Source organism: Zonotrichia albicollis, chromosome 1 (assembly GCF_047830755.1).
Source record: "Zonotrichia albicollis isolate bZonAlb1 chromosome 1, bZonAlb1.hap1, whole genome shotgun sequence".
Classification (NCBI taxonomy): Eukaryota; Metazoa; Chordata; class Aves; order Passeriformes; family Passerellidae; genus Zonotrichia; species Zonotrichia albicollis.
Window position 1 is genome coordinate 113001081 of NC_133819.1, and position 22460 is coordinate 113023540.

The 22460-nt window shown below is 41.1% G+C and overlaps 1 long non-coding RNA gene and 1 other non-coding gene across 2 annotated transcripts; one reads left to right on the forward strand and one right to left on the reverse strand.

Moving 5' to 3' along the window:
- Positions 1–3662: 3662 nt before the first annotated feature.
- Positions 3663–20016, forward strand: LOC141725196 (uncharacterized). The gene is made up of 3 exons (XR_012582385.1): positions 3663–3719; positions 19069–19501; positions 19886–20016. It is a non-coding gene; the product is annotated as an uncharacterized LOC141725196 (long non-coding RNA).
- A 2123-nt stretch (positions 20017–22139) lies between these two features.
- TRNAA-AGC (transfer RNA alanine (anticodon AGC)) lies at positions 22140–22212 on the reverse strand. The gene has a single exon. It is a non-coding gene; the product is annotated as a tRNA-Ala (tRNA).
- Between the last annotated feature and the right edge of the window lie 248 nt (positions 22213–22460).

Consider the following 22460-nt stretch of genomic DNA (forward strand, 5'->3'; position numbering starts at 1 on the left):
TCAGCAAACTTGCAGACAAAAGTAAAAATAAAATTAGGCAGTGCTTGATAGACCATGACTGAGGCTGACAACCTCCTGAGCTGCATTCAGAATGTTATCAGGAGGCTGAGGGAAGTGATCATTCCTGCCTCTTCAGTACTGGTGAGGCCACATCTGCAGTTCTGGGCTCTCCAGTGCAATGGAGACATGGATGTGTCCTCCAGTATTCTGTGGACTCAAGATAATGCAATAATACCATCAACTGCTGAAGGACAGACCTCAATCACTTCACAGAAATGCAAGAGAAGAGTTATTCTGCAGAACAGATGGAAACTGAATTTATCAGAGGAAATATTTTAAAAAATGAACAAGTTTAGGTTTTCCATGAGGAAAGCATATATAATCCTCTTGGAAAATTATTTCCCTTTTCTTTAATATACAAACTACATGTAAGTTTATAAAATATATAAACAGTGGATAAATACACATGCAAACGTGTATATGTGCATTTGTATGTATATACAAGCATGTGTGTATATATACACACTAAAGTATAAGTAAATAATACATAGAAAGAAACCACACTTTGACTCCAGGTCATCACAACAACTGTTACACACACTCTTGGTCCTGCTCTGTTATAAAATCTGTCCTATTGTATTATTAATACAGAAGGGCAGGAGGTGAGCTCTGACATCAGTACAAACATGTAATTCCTGCCCTGGAAGATCTCCCCATCTGAATACTCCTTCAGCTGCAGATGAGCAAAACTCCTTTTTGTGCACTTTGCTTTGCTGTCTGGCCGTGCTGCACGATGCATTTACAGAACACTTGATGGGATGTGCTGCTGGGAAGGCTGTGACTGTGTGCCCTCAGAAACACCAGGGATGTGCTTGACCTGCACCCACAGCGTGTCACAGCTGAGCCCTGCGGAAGGCAGCAAAGTGCGTGGGAGCTGAGGAGGTCTGGGGACAGCACGGCCGTGGTCAGCCCAAGCACAAATAAACCAACTAAAAACCTGGGGTGGCCAAAACATGTGTTTTGAGTGTGAGAATGCCCAGTCTGAGAGATGGCCTGCTGGTTAAAATAAAGCAGGAAACAGCGAGCACACTTATATTCTGCCTACTAATAATAGCTGCAGCTTCATTAAGGTAATTACTGATCTCAGACTTTGAAGGCTCCATTCAGGTGAAATGCCTGAAGACTCTAGAAGAGTGTGGTTTTGTGCTTATTCTTAAGGTACTTGAACCCTGCTTCTGACCTGAAAAGGGCCTTGAGGAGTGACCATGTTTCCTTTATAGTGTTTTTAGAGATGGGCAGGAAGTCCTGGAAAAAACCCCATGACTTGGCTCTGAATGTCATGATTCACCTTACCTTTATTTACTCCCTTCCTTCTGAAGAGCCTGCATTGCTTGTTTTGGTTTTCCCCTGCCATGTATCTTCTGCTTGCAGAAATTTGTAGTACAAAAGATAATTGAAAAGCCAGACCTGGTCTGTAGGTGCTGATGATCTGGCTGTGAGTGCATCTGTCTGGGCTAGTGGTTCTCTCTCTGGGTTCTGTGTTGGCAAGTGTTAGGTCTCCTATGCAACAAGTCACTAACACTGTGATAAACCAAATCTCTTACTCTTCCATATGCTTGTTGTTTCACTATTTTATTAAAAAAAAAAAACAAAACAAAGCCTCGATTATACAACCCTAACACTGTGATAAACCAAATCTCTGACTCTTCCATGTGCTTGTTGTTTCACTGTTTTCTTTAAATAATTAAAAAAGAGCCTCAATTACACAACCCCACTGGAGAGGTCTTTCTTGGCCTTCAGCCTAAATCTGGATTCCACCACCCATAACTTGTATACAAGTGTCTGGGGTGAAATCAGTGGTGGTGGCAATGCAATTTACACTTAGCATGTGGTGTTTATAAAATAAATACAAGTGGCAGCTGGTATAACTCATGAAAACTCAGTGTTTGGAAGGGGTCTAAGCCAAAGACCATCAGTCCATATAAAAGTTCCTGTTGGTTTTACATTGATCATTTAGCTGTGCTATGTGGGTATTGCATGTGGCCCAGGTTAGCACTTTATGAGGCACCAAAGCTAAAACATTGAGCCTTTCTGTCATTTACTGTCCTGCTGTGTTCAATTTAATTATAGACAGGCAATTAACAGCATAGGTGAGAGAAAAAGTGAGTATTTTACTAGATTTACCCCGAAATGCACCAACAGTAGAAACAGGGAATTCGCTGTTACTGTACATACCATAACAGAGCAGGTTTAAACTTTCTAAAGACTGAACTGACTGGACAAATCACAAGGGTTCACAGGTACACTTTGCCCCACAGACAGCCTGTGCAAAGATGAGAGGCTGATGGGCTTCAGGTATCAGGATGGAGGCTGGGGCTTGGGACAGGGGCCCGTGTCAGTTGTTTCCCTCTCTCCTTAGCCCCAGTATGCGTATGGCAACACTGTCAAGAGCTTGAACTTTTGTGCATTGCCAGAAGTTATATGGGCATCTGTGTTGGCTGCTAATTCTGGGAAAGTTTGTTTGTGAACAGAGCAAGGTGAGGGTCGCACTGAAAAATTGTCCACAGACACATCTAACACATCAACATCTAATGATTGTTGACTCTGTTTCCTTTTTTTCTTTTTCCCCTTTGCAGTTCTTTTGCCAGCAGCTTTGCTGTCTGGCTTGCCAGAAATCATTGGGTATTTTGAATGGCACTTCTATTCAACATCATTTTAACATCAAGACATTTTAGGGACATTTCTCTCATGCATGATGGCTGTAGCCTGCAGGCTCCTCTGTGAGCCAGAAGGTCCCATGATCCATTTGGGGTGAGAAATAGCAATTCTCAACGTTAAAGCTACCAGGCTGAGGGTATGCCTTTGCCACATCTGTCTTAGTAGCAGCACTGACTTAAAAAATGCCCTGCACCAGGGGCTCTTTTCACCTGTGCTGTTCCCCATCCCTTTTTCATTAGCACAACTATTCGTGCCTTGCCGTGAGGGAGAAGATTTGTTTGCTGTGTGTTTTAAATGCTAGCTTGGTTCCCTGGTACAATTCCCTGAGTGATGCTTAGCAAGCAGTTATCTGGATAACTGCAGCCAGTTTTGTTCCTGCAAAGCCACCTGCCACACAGCCATGGCCTGTTGGCTGCTTTACATCTCATGTTTTCACCTGTGCAGAGTGAAAAATAAAGCTGGTGTCAAGTGACTTCACACAACAGGGACAGTGCTTTTCAAGCCGCCTGCAGAAGTGCCCTAAGTGGCTGTGCAAGGTGCAGACTGATGTGGTCTGTGTGTCCAGCTTGGGAACAGCCACCAGGGCCAGCTGAGGGCAGCCACAGGGACCAGGTGCTGCCCTGCAGGTGGCAGATTGCAAGTTGGGTTGGAGCTGCTTGTTTCCTGCAGTGGTGTTGCACCATGTTCCTAGGTGGGGAAAAGTAGAGTTTATGGAAGGATAATGTTTTTATGCTGCCTTCTTATGTGCAAAGGAAGAGAATCCCCATGACGTTGTCTTTGGCCTTGTGAGGGGGAGACAGGAGGCTTGCCTGGTCCTCCTGTGTAGGTCAGGGAGTATCTTAAAATTTGCTATGTTGCAATACAATCAAATTTAGTAACTGTGGGCCAGATTTTGGGGTTTTTGTTTGCTTTGGAAAGTGACATAATTTCCTTTATTCATCATTCAGAGGAGAATCCTGCTGCACTTTATTATCTGTCTGGAAGCCTATCTTGAATAGATGGTAAAGTTGGTCTCTGCTAAAAGGATATAGATTGTTTGTTGGCTGTTTTGCTGTTTTATTTCTGATGCACTTTGGGGTTGGAAAGTATTTATCCTTGAGGTTTGTTCTCCCTTCTTCACCACCCTGACCAAACATGTTTCTCCCCACTAACCATTCACATTTTCTGTTGCTCTGTTGGTTTATCCGTATTTATTTATTTGCGCAGAGGTGCAGCACCCTGGGGGATGACTCAGATGTTCAGAAATAGGAGTGCATGTTTAGTCAGAGGTGGCCACAAACCTAGACAATGCTTCCCAAGGGTTAGCTCTCCCTTTTGGCTTCTTTTGTTTTCTTTGCTTTCAGACATTTGTCTCCAGGAGCTTGGAGACTGCAGCTGGGATTTCTTTTTTTCCTTTGTGCGGGGTTTGTAACCGTGATTTGTGAGCCAAAGAGTTGAATCATATTTCCATGAATAAAGTCATCACAGTATCAACGTGATGCCTTTTCAAAACACAGGAATTAAGAGCTAGTTTAATTTAATTTAGTTGGAACCCTCCACCATTTTTATTAAACATAAACACAACGTAAGTTGCTAAAAGCCTCTGAGAGATTTATTAAGGCTCCTAATTTAAGTCTTGTAGAAAAGTCTTCCAAGATTATACAATGAATAGATTTTTCATTCCACTAAGGGTTTGGAATTTTTTTTCCCCATTTAAATGTAATTTGAAGTGCTGCCTGGGAACACACTGTAATAATTTAAATCATCACACATCTTCTGTTAGAAGTAGGGCTGCTCTGGCTGCCATGGTTGTTAACCTGGGAACAGATGATTGGAATGATGGGCTCCAGTCTGATGTGTCACCACACTTGGGCAGATATTAACATGCAATTCTTCAGAGGCATTTCATGGAGTACCATAATCTCTGCAAAAGAGACACTGAAGTCTCTGATAGTCTCTGGTAGCTTCCTCCTTTATGTCAATGGGACTTTGCATATTTAAAAGACATGTTCAGCATTTTCCATGTTTAAATCTGTTGAAACCAACCTGGCTTTGCTGCTGAATGCCAGCTAAGGCTCTGTCCTCCTCTGCCTTTAACTGATTTATGAATAATTTACCAGAGAGTGCTCTCAATTATGCAACATCACTTTTAGTGCTCCCCTGGGTCGTGGCCTGAGCCAGCTGCAGTTGGACACCATTGGCATCCACCTCCTGATCTTCACCAGCTGATAAAAGATGGGCAGAGATGTGGGGCTCTGTGAGGGCCACCCTGCCATGCCCTTGGTGCCCCAGGGGTGTCTGGTGAGTCCCTGGTGAGCCCATTGCATCTGGAAGGGAAACAGAGATGCTGCACCAGCAACCTTTCAGCATTCCTGCTGTTTGCCACATTGGAATGGGGAAAAAGCCACCCACTCTAATTAAAAGAAAGTTCACAAGTCGTTTAAAACAGAAGACATTTTCCCATTGCTTTCTGGGCTGTATAAGGAGGGAGAAACAGCAGGATTTTTACACATGGACTTCATCCTTAAATTAATGATGCTGTCCCAGGATAAAAGAGATTATGGGGATTGCTCAATGTTCACAGGGGGTCTTTGTTTTATTTTTTGAGTTTTGAAAAAGTTAATTGTTTGTGACACTTTCTTAGTCTGGCTCTTCTCTACTCACGTGTCTCTGTGAGATAATGCTGGTAAACTCTCTCTTTTGAACAGTTCTATTGAAATTAATTACATTAGCTTCCAGGAAAAGAAATTGCAAACATTTTATGACCTCTGGATGATATTTATTGTCATGTTAAATTACAAAACTTTGGGTTTTTTTTAAAGTAAGGATAAAATAAAAAATCCTGTGTTAATTTCCTCAAAAATAGAATTCTAGTCACTTGTGAACTATCTGTAGTGTAAAAGTGTATCAAAAAGCATCAAAGGGAAGATATGGGATGTCCTTTACCTTTAGCGTTTTAAGAACAGTAATTTAAATAAATCTGAGATGTGCTGGGATCCCAGGACAAGAGAAGAGAATCTTGACTCCATGTTTCAGGAGGCTGATTTATTATTTTATTATATATATTATATTACAAGTAAATTATATATTAAAACTATACTAAAATAATAGAAAAAAGGATTTCATCAGAAGGTTTGAAAGGAAAGAAAGGAATGATAATAAAATCTTCTGACTGACCAGAGAGTCTGAGACAGCTGGACTGTGGTTGGCCATTAGTTAGAGACAACCACATGAGACTAATCAAAGATGCACCTGGTGCATTCCACAGCAGCAGATAATCATTGTTTACATTTTGTTCCTGAAGCCTCTCAGATTCTCAGGAGAAAAATCCTGGCAAAGGGATTTTTCAGAAAATATCATGGCTACACAAAAGTGTCTTAACGCTTGTGAGTTGGGAAATCAGTCACGAGGTTCCCTGTGTTACTTTACTGGTGAGCTTTGTTAAGGACTTTGACACAACCTCATTAATTTTTTCACTTTCTCTCCATTGTCCTCACTGCTACCTGTCCTTGTACTGTTAAAACTTGTGAACATTATAGAAAAGTTAAAAGGGCCTCCAGATGATTAGACACAACTCTGATAGTGTTTTTTTTATTCTGAGAATTTGCTGTTTGTTACTATTTAAAATACTCAAGTGTTTTTACACTCATTGACTTCAGCTGGTACCGAATGCTCAGCACGTCTACAAATTACCCCTGAGGTGTCAGGTAGCACATCCAGAGGATGCAAGTTTTATAAGCTTTTGAGCACTATTGATTAGTTCATTAGATGCATCAGCATCACTCCAGTAACCCCCTCAAAGGCTGGACTTGACTCTGTTTTTCTAAGACAGAATTCAAGCATAATTTTATTTCCCCCTTCTAAAGCCTTTCCTCTGTTTTGCACATTGTGGCCTCCCTTAAAAATGTAACATTTGTCTCATGCAGGATGTTGTTTTAATGGAACAAAATGGGTGTTTTGGAAAGAAAATTATGTTTTGTGTATGAAAATATATAATACAAATTTTTAAGGAACACTTCCATTAATGCCTTTTTTATAATATTATAATATTATTTTCCTTCCTCTTTTTTCTCCTTTTTTTTCCCCCTTTACTGGATCTGTCTCACAGTGCAGATCTCTGCTACTTGAGCTCCTGGTGCTGCTTACACAATGGAGTTGCTCCTTGGGGCACATGTGGGCTCCACACCTGTACAGGGAGGGGACAAGGCATGTATATTCCATGTGGCTTTCTCAGACATTTACAGACTGAGGCAGCATGCTGAGCCTTCAGGCTGCAGGGCTGTGCTCTCATTCTCTAGTGAATCCCCAGCCGTCTCACCACTTTGTCACTGCATATCTCACTCCTGAGAGTGCACTATTCCAGGATGGGAGGTGGCACATCTGCCTTGGGCTGTTTGGTGCTAGCTCAGCAGCTCACTGTCCCATGACACCCGTGGTACCCAAATGGTGCTATCCCCAGGCTGAGGATTTTATCAAGGCAAACATGTCTGAACTCACATCCTAGAGATGCAAGGCACTGCTATAACCCCATAATATACCAGCAGGCTTTGAGAGGAAATTATGTTGGATTTTGTTTCTCCCTTTTTACCCCTGTTACCCACATTTTGTCTCTTCTACCTGTAGCAGGCACAGTTTCGTTACAGCTGGTGCACGAGCAGGCACAGATTTGGTATTTTGTGCTGTCATCATCAGACTCTTTGTAGAAGAAGTGGGACATCAGGCTGGCCATGCAAACCTGCTGCTGCTGCTTGGTGGCCATTTTCACAATTCTTCTCTTCTCTTCTCTTCTCTTCTCTTCTCTTCTCTTCTCTTCTCTTCTCTTCTCTTCTCTTCTCTTCTCTTCTCTTCTCTTCTCTTCTCTTCTCTTCTCGTTTGCTTACAGGGGGTCATTTTGGATTTTTGAAGCTGAGAAAAGAGTTCTGTTATGGGTATGTACTGTGTGGGTGTGGGGGGAAATAGACGCAGGGGTTTAGGTTTGTTTCTTTCAGTGTTTTTGCTGGGGGAGTATCAGAGAAGGGGGACTGAGAAAGGAGAAAGCTCGGATATGGACAGTTATCAGATCAGTGGGTTTTGGAAGCCTTCACACTTTATGTCTGGAAATCACTTAAATGCAACACAGAGTGTTTTGTTCTAAATCACAGTGAACAGACAGAACATCTACTGTTTGCTTATTAGCTATTCGTGAGATAATTTTCTGTATTGGTGCTGGATAGAAGAAGATATTTTGAAGTAAAGGAAAAAGCAGAAAAGCTCTTAAATAAAACTGTCCTTCCCTTCTGTAGCTGGCTCAAGCACTCTGTTGTTGTTGCAGGCACTGCTGTACTGTGCCCCTGTTCCTTGGTGCTTACAGATTAAACATTTGAAAAGATGCAATCACTGTTTGTTCCCAGTTGCAAAATGGAGGTGACCTTCAGCCTCAGCCACCTTTGCTTTATTTCTTCCAGCATGACACAAACTTTTACCTTACGTCCACCTAAAAGTAGTTGCTTTTATTTTCATGTCTTTAATTTGTTTGTATTGCTCCTGATGATGATTATCCAATAGTGATGTGCAAGTGTCAGGATCTTCACTTCTTCCAGCCTCAACACCCTTCTTTGTATTTGACTTGTAGATCACTTAGTAAGCTAGAATTAAATGCCTTGTATTCTGAATCTCAATCCACTTTTTGCTACTTTTTACTATAGGTGAATTTTTCCTAAAGTAATTTCTGAATGTCTTTCATTGATCTCTGAACTTCTTCTGGCTTGTATCCCTCTAGCAATGCAGAAACTAAAGATCCTGGCATTTTCCACATGTAGCTGTACCTCAGCTGGGAAATGGGCAATGTTTCTCGCATGCATGTTCCCTGATATATTTGCTTTACCACAGCTTCAACAGGGGAAAGTGGAGAAAACACTGGGCTTCCACCCAAATCCTTTTTGTGGATTAGTACATAGTTCAGGTGCCCAAAAAGCAGCAGCTACACACCAAGAAGATAAGAGTTTGTGGCAGAAAGGTGAGGTTGCCTGGGCAGGGAAGAGATGAAGCCTTCTGAAGCCAGATTCATTTTTGAAACCAAAGTATTGTGTGATGAACAGCTGTGTGCAGAGGGGAAAGTGGATTTGCTTCTGTTGCTATTTTACAATAAGCTTTGCTCTTTTAACACTCAGTTGAGGATGTTTTCTGAAAAGAGCAGTGGATTCTGTCTCCTTCTATCTTCTCTTAGTGTTACTAGGGGGAAAAGTTAGCTAAAATAATTAACGACATAACTTCTGGCAGGGTTCAATAAGTTTTTGGCTCTTGATGTGGTACAGATAAGCAGAAACATTTTCATTTCACTGAACATGAGGCTCAGGGGAAATTTTGTTTCTTGTATATTTTGTGCCATTTACAAAACACAGTTTACAGTGAATAAACTGAGTTGAAAGCTTGTGGGTTATGTTTCTCAAGAAACTGTTTGGTTTTGTTTTAGTTTCATTCTACCTAGCATAATGTTACCAGGGGAATTTATTGTACTCCAGAGCATGAGATTTTCAGGAAACTTCACTTTATTTTTACAAAGACCATAGGATTAATTCTAAAGGTGAAACTTACTCTGTAGGTACCATTTTTTTCTTGATGACTGGCCAAAGCTTGTGGTTTGTATTACAACAAAAACAAAAAATAAACTGTGGCACCTTTCATTTACAGCCGGTGGAATACTCTCTTGACTCCACCTTTATTGCCACACACATACAGTGCAATGTGCATATTCTACTTGAAAGCAAATATCTCAGTATATCTTTTCCTTAGCAAAAATGGAGGTAGGGAGAAAAACCAATAAAATCCTGTATGCCTATTTTTAGTTTTAGTGCAGGATTGGAATTAAGTAGAATATAGTGCAAATATATATTTGGATTCTGAAGTAAATAAACCAGATCTTTTTTCTACTTCAAATAAAGCTTGTTCCCTCTGTATTCCAATACCTTACATATTAGATCTCTTTAAATCCTTTGGAAAAAGATGAATATAGTTACAGCTGTTGGTAAAAATAGCATTATTAAAGTTTTGCTTAGTACACAGGGTACCTATGTAGGTGATTGTTGTAATCCTGGTTCTAAGCCATGATGTACCTTGAGTCTGTCCCTGCTCCCTGTGACTACATGCAGGTGTTGAACTTCTGGTGCCTGGGAATGGCTGCTGGGATTCTCCCTGTTTCAGACCCAGCTTTTCTGTCTGCAGCACCCTGTGGACCTGCTCTTGATGCCTGAATGGAATTCAACCCTGGCATTTCCCTTTTCAGGGAATACTACCCATGTTTAGTGCATTTGTTAAACTCTAAGCCTGGTGCATTTGTTAAACTCTAGGCTATTTCTAGCAAGAGCAAGATCAGGGACAAGAGGAAAAGGAAGGAGAAAAAATAATTTGAACAGTAAGAGGACGTGACGTTCAAGCAATTTAAGTCAGGCTGACAGCTGACAGTTTGTCCAATCCACTAACCCCAAGATTAGACCAATTTAAGGTTTTTTGCAGGCAGCTTTTGACATGTGACCTTCCCACATCCTGGCAGGTAGCTTTTTATACAGTTCCTATTCAATCATGACAAAAAGCTGTGTAACTCTAAACCGAGGCTAGGGAAATAATATCCTCACAGTTTTTAATAGATTACCACTGACCTCTTGACCCCATTTTGTTGCCTGGAAGATAAAATTAAAACATGATTTCATCCTTGCTGCTTCTTGAGGAGTCAAGCAGAAAATTCAATTACTATTGCAGCTGCCAGATTATGTTCTGTGCCTGTGATTTGTTGTTTTGTGAGTTGTTCTAGCTCAGCATGAATTTCCACAGTTTCACTTAAATAAATTTACTTATAAATTATCTCAGTGCACATGGATGCAGATTGACACTTAAGAAATGAACATTCAGCAAAGCTCTGATTCAGCAGTCTTTTGAAGTGCTCATTAAAGCCATTATATTGTGTTATTAGATGTAACCTGAAGTGCTGAGTGCCAGTGGTAAGTGCAGTACATCACAGTTTTCTCCTATGTGTGCCAAGACCAGTGTCTACCTGCTTGGTTCCACCTCTGTGAGGTGTGCAAGAAGAGATCAGCTTTAAATGAATTATCTGAGTTCTCTAAATCAAAAGGAAAGATTTATTTCCTCCATGGAAATTACTCTAAGGCATCAGGTTTTGTGAGAGAGGATGCAATGATTCATGTCACTGGCAGGATGCTCAGAACAGTTTTCTCCTTTCTTTCACTCAGATTAAGAACTTGCTGGACATGAACATCTTGGCCTTCATTCCAACCATTCTCCTTGAAGTTTTTAGAGGTCTTCTAGGAGCTTCCTTTTCCCCTCCTAAATTTAAAGATGAATCAAGGACATATGCAGTTCTTTAATTCATTTCCAAAATTGTCTCTTAGAAAAACAAGCAACCTTTTGGAGACTGTGCTTATCTTTGTAAAAAAAAAAAAAAAATAGTTCTCTTAATTATATAACATTTACAGAGACTAATGAGGGTGGGTCACAAACTGCTGGATGGGAAAATGAATCTGACCTGCTGGTACATAACAATGTGCAACAGAGTAAAGAAAACATAGGTTTTCAAAATGCATATATGTATTTAATGTTGGTAGGTATATAAGAATAGAAAAGATGTTTTTTTCTTTGTTTAATTTGGTTTGTATGCTTGAAGTCTTTTACCTGTAGAGTCACTTTCCCTCTACTCTTCTACCCTGCTGACCCTTTACAGCTTATTGGCACATAGCAGTTGTGTTGGTGTGCTTTTGCATATATTTGCAATCTATGGAGAGCTCGAATGTCCTGATAAGACATGATGGGGCCACTTTACATCTGGGCTTTGGAATTTCCATTTGGCATCAAATGCCTTTGGGGAGAGTCATGCCATCGGTAAAGAAAGGGTATAAGCAAAGGGTTCCTGTATTTTGAATATTTTAATGCTTTTCAGTTTTATGCTTTGGTTATAGCTTAAGCATGTTGTTATGAAGAACATTATGACCTTAACAATCCTATAAAACAGGTTGAGAGAGTTAGGTTTGTTCAGCCTGGAGCAGAGAAGGATTTGGTGAGGCCTTAGAGCAGCTTCCAATACCTTAAGGGGGCTGCAGAAAGGATGGAGAGGGACTTTTTACAAGAACATGTAGTGATGGAATGGGGAGAATGGCTTCAAACTTAAAAAGGGCAGGTTTAAATTCAGTATTAGAAGAAATTTTTGGCTGTGCAGGTGGGGAGACACTGGACAAGGTTAATCAGGGAAGTTGTGTACTACCCATCCCTGGAAGTGCTCAAGGCCAGGTTGGTCCAGTGGAAGGTGTCCCTGTTCATGGTAGGGGCATTGGAACTAAATGATCTTTCAGGTCCCTTTCATTGCAAACCATTCTGTGATTAAATGCGAAGAACGAAAATCTTCAGAACTTTTCTACTGCCCTTTTAGTAAATTGACCATATTTAAGATTCTCTGGAAGTCTCTTTAGAAAATACCTACTTGTCAAAAGTTTTCTTTATTTCCATTGTTTTTGAGGAATTGTTTCTGAGAAGTTTTCCAGTCTTTTCAAGTGTTGAGATAACCTATCTTTAGGGAAACTGGTGCACACTGAAGCCCCTTTCTTTTGCCCTCTTACAGGCAGACTTTCCATTATGTTTAATGTATTCCATATCTGGTTTTTTTGTACATCTTGTTTTCTCTTCTCTCCCTGCTGCAAAGAGGATTGCTCAGCTGAAAACCAGTGAGTTGGTTATAGAGATGCTCTCCTCCCATCAGCCCAGACATCCCTTCAGCAGCTCCACTCTGAGCCAGCAAAAATACATAAGTTTCAGGGAAAGGCAATCACCTTGACTTGCATTGACAGCCTGCATGATCCTGGGAGGAAAACAAAATTTTGAATATGAGAGAGGAAATTTTTAGAGCTAAAAGTGTAAGTAACTGTAGGTTGAGGCACATAGTCAAGTCTCTGCAAGCTCTCCACAGGCTGGTACAGATGCGTGTTTCCCAATGGTTTACCTCTCCATAGGGTCAGGAAAAGTGCATTTCATTTAGCTCTTGGAAGTTCTGTGTGTGCTCTGGCAGCCCACCACCTCTTCTGCCCAGTCCTGTCTTGGTCAGAGCAGCAATCTGCTGTTGGGTTCTCTGCTGGCTCATCTGAAGTGAAAGCTGACCTGCCTAGGAGGAGGAGGAGGAGGAGGGATCCCTGTGAAAGGGCTGTGCTGGAGCATGCCCGTGCTGATGATGACAGCTGAATTTCAGCTCCTCTTAGTGGCAGGATGCTGGCATTTCTGTTGGCAGTGTGTTTGCTCACCATCTACTGAGGGAACACAGCCTGGCGAAGCTCACTTCCAGCTTTTTGCTTCCATGTTTGAAAGAGTGAGTAAGGTCAGTAAGGAAAACAGGAATTCTCAGCTTTTGGGAGAGCCTTTCCCCTGCCCAGCCTTCTCACCTTGTGCTACAGCTTTGCTCCCCCATCTCTCTACATGTTCATAGTTTGTGCTGTTGAGCGCTGCAATGAGATGTCTTAACCCAAATCCAGTTTTCAGTCCAGCAGGGCGAGGAGCAGAGTCCCAGAGTCCCACGTGTGACTCCCATTCGTCCTGTGGAAATGCCATGGTATCCAAGGGTTTGTAACCATGACTGTTGTAACAATTTGGAGCTGGAGTGCTGTGTTTGCCAGCCATTCCTCCTACCACTGGGAAGCCTTTGGCTTTCTCATGGTGTGTTACAGAAACCTTGCACAAACTGCTTGAGCACATAAAAACCACTGCTCTTTGCTCTCTGGAATAAAAACCAAAACATGCACCAACACCAGCCAGAAAGAGCCAGTGTGTCAGAAGACACTACAGAATTGAATATAAGACCATCTAGCAAAGATTTAGTGCCAGATATAAAGAAAACACTAAGAAAACTCCTCAGAATTATTTTATGTTGTTCAAGAAGCAGTGCCTTGCTGACTCCAAAAATTAATGGAGTGGTTAGCACCTTGCCAGCTCATACATGAAAATGGGAGAACAGCATGAGTTTCATGAGTTTTGTAGGGCTGTGTTGCTTATAAAGCTTTTCTGTATATATATATTTTTTTTCCCTTAATCCTGAATTTTTTTTTTTAATTCTGCTGCTTTTTTTTTTTTTTTTTTTAATGTTAACTTTGTAGCATGAACTCTTATTCAGACTGTTTTTCCTTTTCTGTTAGCTGTAGAAGATCCTGCTCAGGTCACAGTCCTTATTTTATTATAACTTGGCAGAAAAAGGCAGGAAAGAAACTGTTTGATCTGAGACAGAACCATGCAACTTTTTTTTTTTAAATAAACTCACATAATGAGGCAGCTGAAAGAAACTATGTCACAGTGACTTTAACCAAAAATAATCTTGTATAAACCAGCTTGCATTTAAACTTGGAAAGAATCCATTGCAGTATCTTCCACACCCACAACATAACCCGGAGTACCATTCCTTTGACTGGAATTGAATATCTAATCTTCAGCCCATAGATTAGACGAAGCTGTCTTCTAAGAGCCCTACTGCCCCTTGGCCTGCTTCTTCTTCTCCTCAATTCATCACCTTTCTCTCTGTGAGGAAATCACAATGTAGATAATGTTTTGCCAAGAATCTGGCAGAGCTATCTTTCTATTTTTTTAAAATCACGTTGACTAATGCTTCTGTTCCAAAAGCTCAGGGTTTCCACGGGCAGGGTGGACAATTTAGGGATATAGGCACATATACTTTATATATAAGCTGTCAAAACTTTAAAGGGATAGTTGAGAGGATTATTTTCCTTTCTACCTAGCTGTGAAGACAGGCTACTGCTTTAAATGTGTAGCCACTGGCTCCAGGCTAGCTGTCCTTCTAGCTCCCTTTGGACTTCAGGGTTTTGGCAAAAAGTTGACCTGTGTTTGAACTGTCCCAGAGTCAAGTTTTGAAAAACAAAACCTGACCTAAGCTTTGTGAAGACTGAGCTACTCCCAGTTTCATCTATCTGTTGTAGATGTGTTCTGCCCCTGAGCTTGTAATCTTTGAGATAAAGGGGAACAAAGGTTTGAGATACAATTGTCTGACAACTTGTCACAGCTGCACACAGCTGAATCTCAGCTTGAAGGTTTCCATAAATGTGCTATCTCAGCTGTTTAATACCTATCCACAGAGGGGATGAAACCTTGTGCTTGGAAAATATATTATTACTCTGGTTGTGTGTTCCTGTAATTTTTCTCCAGGCGTCTTCTGAAATATTTTCCAAATATCTTTTTATTTTGGGTGTATCTCCAATTGGTATAGGAATTGGTAAATTAATCTCAATTAAGATAAAACCCTGAAGATTAGTTTTGAATGAAATATAGCTGTTATACTGAGCTATATTATGATGAAAAATGCAGCACTGAAATGCAGTGCAGTCATCTCATGTAAAAACTTCCTTTGCTTTTGGTGAATGCAAAGCAGCCAGTGAAAACCGCTTCTGCTGTGCTGTGTTCTGTTTCAAACATTTTTGGTTTCATTCATGTTTACTTCAAAATGGGCATGTGGAAAATGAGAAGGACCCGATAAAGTATCTTCAGCCATTTGGATTGCAATTGTCTCCCCCACGTAGCATGTAATTAGCTTTAGGCTTTATAACTGTCTAGTCTTGCTAGGATGTCTAGGAACATTTTCTGTTGATTAACTGAGTATTAATCCTGTCATAACATCCTCATGAGAGAAGGGAAGCAATAAGTTTGCAAGTTAGAAACAAGTCTTAAACTGTTCATACTGACCAGGGACTTCAAATTTGCATAAATGGGGAGGAATTTAAATTGAAATAATGGACCCTTTCTGACTCACAGCATACTTTTAAGTACCAATGGAAAAAAAAACTTAAGGAAAGACGCACAGATCCCGAGTCCCTGCTGTGCACAAGTGGCAGCCTGCAAAGAACTGGGTCTGGTTGCATCTCCACCATCTGCCAGGGTGCAGGTGGGCAGGCTGGCCGTGGGTAGAGCATCCCATGTGCTCCAAATGTTCCTGGAGGGACCAGTGCTCTCTGCTGGCCACAGAGCCAGAGGCCTGTTCCCTGGTTCCAGTTCCCTGGCTGCAGCATCCCTGAAGTGAGATTGGAGGAATCTCAGCCTTACTCATTGCTAATGAGCAAATGTGGGGTACATGGGCAGGACAAAAGGGCAAGTTTCTTGTGGTAAGTGGTGGCATTAGTGGGTTTAGACACTTTTCTTTCTTTGTTTTGTCCATGCTTACATCTGAGAATGGACTGTTTGCTTAATGCCTGCAGGTCTGCACAACAACTGTTACAGGATACTTACTGTATTTCCTTCCTTGCACTCTTGTCTTGAGTGTGAGAAATTGCCACATGAGAAACAGCTCAGAAACATAAGTGGGGAGGATCACCATGAGCATATCTATGTGAATACAGTTATTAACCATTTCTTCCAGTTAGCAAAGATTTCAGATGGAAAAAAATCAAAGGTGTGTCAGACCTGAGTATTTAAAATGAATTCATGTAGAGGCGAAAGTAACACTTAATCTTTTAATCACTGAAATTTAATCACACTTAAACTTTTCCAGTAAGAGGCATTTGCTGACATGTCAAAATAAGGAGTGGGGGGGGGGGAAGGAGAAAGAAAGCTAAACATGTAAAAGAGTATGAAATGTGGCTGTATGTATCATACAAGTTCTTCTTCAATTTGGAATCTTAATTCTGCTTTACAAAATGTAAAGGCCTTGTAGAGAGGTATATCCATCTATAGCAGACAGGCTGTGTTTGAGCTGGAAATCTGGAACTGGAAACTGATGAAAAATCTTTGTTATTCTCAGCTTCAGTTGGCTGAGGGACATGATTTGATCAGTTCTCTCTGTGAGGACATGAATTGGTAACTCAGTACAAGCTGTAATCCAGGAATTTAGAATGGCAAGTATTGTGTTAATAAACAGGCAGGGAATATGTGGCTGAATGGCTTGGGACTTTGTGATTAAACACCTGAAGAGATCCTTGAATCTGATACAGGCTTTGCAGTAAAAGTATATTTCTTAAGAAATACAGGTGAGGAATCCAGAAGTAGAAAAAGACAGACTGAGGTTAAATGACAGCTTGATTTCACAGCCATTGCAAATGGCCACTGCCATCTTCCAGTTTTGCAAATTCACAAATTTGTAAAATGTATATGTTTGTCCTTCCACGTTGGCAGCATCCTATACACATTGCAGAAAACAAACTGTAAATACTGACTACCTTGCCATTAGTGACTGGATTAATTTAATGGTTTAGGAATGGTATTCCCCAATTTTGTACTCCCATTAAAAACTATGAGCTGCTCCCCTTCCCTCTCTAGTGGGAGAAAAAAGCAGAAATCACACATTGAGATAAGAGCAACTTACTGGAAATAGCACTGAGATAAGGGAAAAGTAACAGCAACTAAAGTAATAACAAAAATATACAAAGAGAGGGTGATTTACATGTTAAATGCTCATGAAACCCAAGTCAAGGAAAACAAAGGTGGACAGACCCTATGCCTTCCATGCTTACTCCTCCTTGGAAGAAAAAGAGCCTCTTTCCCCTGTCCCTGGCTTTTCAGATGTCCCTGATGTAAAATGGTATTGAATTCCACAAGGTCTATGCCACACCCCATCCCACTGATCTGGGCCAGAACCAGCTTAGAACTAATTCTAAACAGCTTATATATACTTATACAAACTTATATATACTTATATAAACTAATATATATTTATATAGAAAGGACACTTGCTTTCCCATGCTTGCCACCAATTCTGTTTTTAACTTGTAATGCTTGATTCAGTACTGTTTGCTATAACATGTATTTACATTTTCTTTACAAAAGCAGCCTTTGTCACTTAGTACCAGGATTTGGTATCTCTGGCTATTTGGGTTGCTACAGGAAAAGTCTTTTCCCTCACTCAGACATACTTTTTCCCCCACTTCTTTATTTTAAGGACTAAATGCTTGCAAAATGTTATTTTTCAAAACAAAACTATTTTTTGCTGTTAAGGAAAAAAATCTGAAACCACGATAATTATTTGTCTGTCTCTGAATCAAAAATAGTCAGGCTGATCCAACCTAGAGGCTGGATGGGCTTAGTGTCAATTTTTCATTTGGTGGGGCTACAAGTTATAAAGAGTACATCATGTGGAAACTGGATAGATGTGAAAGGAATTAGCATCAAATTGATCTGGACTTTGAAAGGTCATGCACATGCTGAAGGTAGTGATGATGTCTCTAATGAGCTTGTAATAAGACTAAATGTGGAAAAGAAGCTTGTTCACTCCTCTCTTTTTCTTAGGAATTGAAAAAGGGAATTATGATTGCAGCTGTAAGACTTTAGTTCGGACCATTTAAATTTGGCTCATCTCAGCGTAATGTGAGAGTAATAATCAGTGCTCCAGAAGCAGATAAATACAATTACCCTTTTGAGATCCAATGGATTAGTAATGAGCACTCTTGCCACTTTAAGAGATGCAATAAGAACCAAATAGCAAAGAAATTATAAGATGCTGAATTTTTTCTTGTGTACTGATCAAACTCAGTCAAGTGTATGGTTTTGCTTTAAACTGTGATAGTGAAAGACTGCAGCTCCAGGTGGGGCCATATGTGGCTATGCCAGCATGACAGCACTTCCTTCTACCATAGCTTCTCCTCACTTTTACACTGAACAGTGTGCTTTTGGTAGTGTTTTGTAGCTCTTCCAGCAGGCATTGATATTCCCTGGAGAAGGAGGAATAGGAAGTCACAGGAAGGAAACAGAAGGGGGTTAAGGAGCAATGGGGTTTTTCCACCAGCAAGTCTCAGTACTGCTCATGTATCCCTGCAGTGTGGCAGTGCAGTCCTCCTGTTGCCACCAGGGAGAAATCTGGTCTTTACTAAATGCACTGACTTCAAACAGGAGGAGTTAGTGGTACAAAACCCTGTGTGTAAGCAAGCCCTACACCTCCACTCTCTGCGCTTTGCTCTTCTTGCTCAACCATTTGTGCTTTAATTGTAAAAACCCACTTTCTTCTGTTGTTTCTCTCTCAGTTATCTTGGCATTGCTGCAAGCTTCGAATTGCTTCTCAGATGTGCTGTTTTTTGAGTGTGCATTCCTTTACTGGTAGCAAAGACCTATGTATAGAAGTTGAGGCTTTGATACAAGTGAGTTACACAATCATATGGCTTAAAAACCAGGGCAGAGTAACCAGGTTTTTCTTCTTTTATTGACCATTATGAATTTGGAATATATTCTTGTTTGAGAGGTTGGAATAATGTGAAAAGCAAATACAAGACTGGGAAGCATCTTGTGTCCCTTTGGTTGCCAATCTGGGGTCTGGAAGAAATTTTCTTGCACTAGACATTGGCTGCATTTTAATTTTTCCTTGTAGCTCTGAGCAGGGATCAGGTGGGTCAAATACAACAGATCTGCTGCTCTTTGTTGCAGGAACAGAGTTCATACTGTTACCGTGTAGCTCGTGGTGATGTCCAGAACATGCCGGCTGCTTTCCAGGCTGGAAGAAGGAAGCTGTACCTGCTTGGAGAGTTCACTTGTTCCGGATGACAGAGATTGAGAAAGTGTCCAGGAATAGCAGAGCCATGGAGGGAGGCTGGTTGTGGCCAGCATGATAACTGGCAATCTAAGCTGCAAAATGTTGAAATAACTGGTGCACTGTTTACCAAAGGAGAGTTTCAGGAACACGTGGGACAGACGTCTTTGAGGTGTGGTTTGAGTATAGCCCGTGCTGCTGTGGAAAAGGAAACCTCTACATCCTTCCAGCTCTCCATGGAGCTCTCCAGTGCAAAGCTTTCTAATTGCAAATGAATCCATCAGCTCTGAGTGCTGTTCTTATCCACTGAGGAAGTGCTCCTCAGGAATGGTAATTCTTGGTCAGCTAACCCCCTTTGATAGAGTTACAGTGTTGTGTGGGCAAAGCAGTCAAGGCCAGGCTCTGTGCATTTCAATTGTTTTTCCCCTTTTTTTCTGCGTTCAGACAGCATAAAGTAATTCCTGGCTTTGGGAATTTGGGCTTTCAGCAGCCAGAAGTTTATGTAGAGGAATATAAGCATTAATAAACCAGATAGATTAGCACAATAAATAACAAACTGATCTAGTAAACTAGATTTATTTGTTAACAAAACAACTTAATTGGGATATTTAATGGAAAGTTGGCTTTTTGTGTAAGTCGACACATCCTATACAGGCAGCAAGGCAAGCTATATTCATCCATTTAATTTTTTTTTTGTTTTTTTTCATATTTAAGCATAAATCCGTTCAAGAGGGAAATTTCAGAAACAAGCAGTTCATCAAGTGTATGGATTGGTCCAGATGGAGTCAGATATTCTAATCAAGCCTTCAATCAAGGGGAGTTATGTGATTGATACTTGAGAAGAAACTCAACTTGAGGGTATATTAAAGCTTATTCACTCATAAGGCAGGTTTTCTTTAAAGTAATGTAATGCTCCATTCTGACATATCAGAACTAATTGAGACAAATATGCTGGGAAGATCCTGAGTTGCTACCTCTGAAAGGAAGCAGGAAAGGAGTCCTGCTCAAGTAATCCAGTTGCCTTTCTTTGGTTTAAATCACTGCAGTTTCTCCTTATTTAGATCAGGATTAACATCACACAGACGAGACTGGAGAGAACATATATTCCTTGTTTCCCGATGCTGAAGCTGTCATGTAAACTCATTGTTTTTTAAAAATAAGGTTAAGCCAAATGAGAACAACTACAAACTGCCTTTTTGTAAAAGGACCTTTTAATGTTTTGTATCTCTGCATGTCTCTTCCTCTGTTTGGAGATGCTGTGCTTCCAGTTGAGGGTGGGAAGCAAGGGATCACATAGCTTTTTAAACGTGGGACTCCTGAAGAATCCGGATGCAAATCCCTCTGCATTGCTTTGGCATTTTATTTTATCCTTGGCCGTTGAACAGCAGGTTCTGGGCTTGCCAGTGGCCTGGTTATTCCTATACTTCACTTCAGTCCTGGTTTGTGCTTTCTGTATAAAAGGCCTGTGTCAAGTAGCAACAATCTGAATTGTAGGTTGAAACTTGGCAATAGCAAAGCACCAAGTGCTCGGAGGAAGCTGTACAGGTAGAACAGGATGGGTTACTTGGAAGGAGATGCTGAAATTGGGGAAAAGAATGAAGAAATATCATCTGAGAATAGCTGTGGAAGGACCATAGCCAAAACTGTGGACTTTCCAAGTTTAGATCGTTTGAATCCTCTGGATATCCAGAAAGAGTCTCAGCTTCTGGCTCCATCTCTGTAACTGTAGGACTGTGGGTTCAGATCCAGACTTTTCATCTGTTTCTTATGTATGTAATAGCCTTAATCTTGGACATAACATCCTGAACTTTGGAGAAAACTGCAGCTGGGTCTTTGTCATAGGTTTTAGAAAGCTGTTGTGGACTAGAGCAAGGTTCTTGCAGTAATGCTGAGAGGCTTAATATTCAGCAAGCAAGGGGTCGTGGCTGGAGAGGGCATAATGCCATTCAAAAATATTGAAAAATTATAGAAAGAATAAGTTGTGTGCACAGCCTCCTGCCTTTGCTCTACCTCTGTGTATTCACCTCCAGCCCTCCCCAAAAATGTTGTCTAAATCAATTCTTAATATGCAGTGCTTGCTGAAACATGGTGTACTTGGCTGAATAGACAGTTAATTCTATCAGTCAGCACTCATGTTTTTGACCTGATAACCTAATTTTTATAACCAGTCTAGAACTACATAGAGTTTCAAAAACCATTCCAGAACTTTATCCATCAATAAAATAGATCAGTTGTATGAATAAATGGGAAAAAGTTGTGTAATGGTGCAAGATGATGCTCCTCAAATCACAGAATCATAGAATATCCTGAGCTGGAAGGGACCCACTGAGACCATCAAAGTCCACCTCCTGGCCCTGGATAGGACACTCCAAGAATCATACCATGGGCCTGAGAGCATTTTCCAAATGCTTCTTGGACTCTGTCAGGTTGGGTGCTCTGACCACTTCCCTGGGGAGCCTGTTCTATTGCCCAAACACCCACTGGATGAAAGACATTTTCCTAATATCCAACCTAAACCTCCCCTGACAGCTTCAAGCCATTTCCTTGAGTCACTGGTCACACAGAGATAAGACAGTGTCCATCCCTCCTCACAAGGAAGTTGTACACTGCAATGAGGTCTCCTCTCAGTCTCCTCAAGTCTGAGCAGACCAAGCAACCTCAGCCACTCCTCATCAGGCTTCCTCTTCAGACCCTTCTCTACCCTTGTGACCTCCTTTGGATGCTCTGTAAGAGCTCAATGCCTTTTTTATATTGTGGAGCCCAAAATTTCTCACAGCACTCGAGCTGAGGCCGCAGAGCAGAGCGGGACAGTCCCCTCCCTTGCCTGGCTGGCCATGCTGTGCCCCCAGGACAGGGTTGGCCCTCCTGGCTGCCAGGGCACTGCTGGCTCATGTTCAATGCGCCACCGAGCCCTGGGGCCCTTCCTGCAGTGCTGCTCTCCAGCCCCTTGCTCAGCAAAATGGGATGCTGGAGAATGCGGGCATCGATCCCGCTACCTCTCGCATGCTAAGCGAGCGCTCTACCATTTGAGCTAATTCCCCCTGTGCACAGGTAGAAAAGAAATAGCTATAAATAATAAACTACATATAATAAAAATGACTATTGTATGAATAATAACAATTCATGATCTCTGGGAAGTGAATGTACAACTCCCATTCCTTGTCCGACACTTGAGTCTGTATATCTAATTCCTTGCATTTGGGATGGAATGTTGTGTATCACATCAGCAATTACCTGCTCTACTGTGCTACATTTCGGTTTAGCTCTTCAGTGTAGGTTGGTTTGAGGA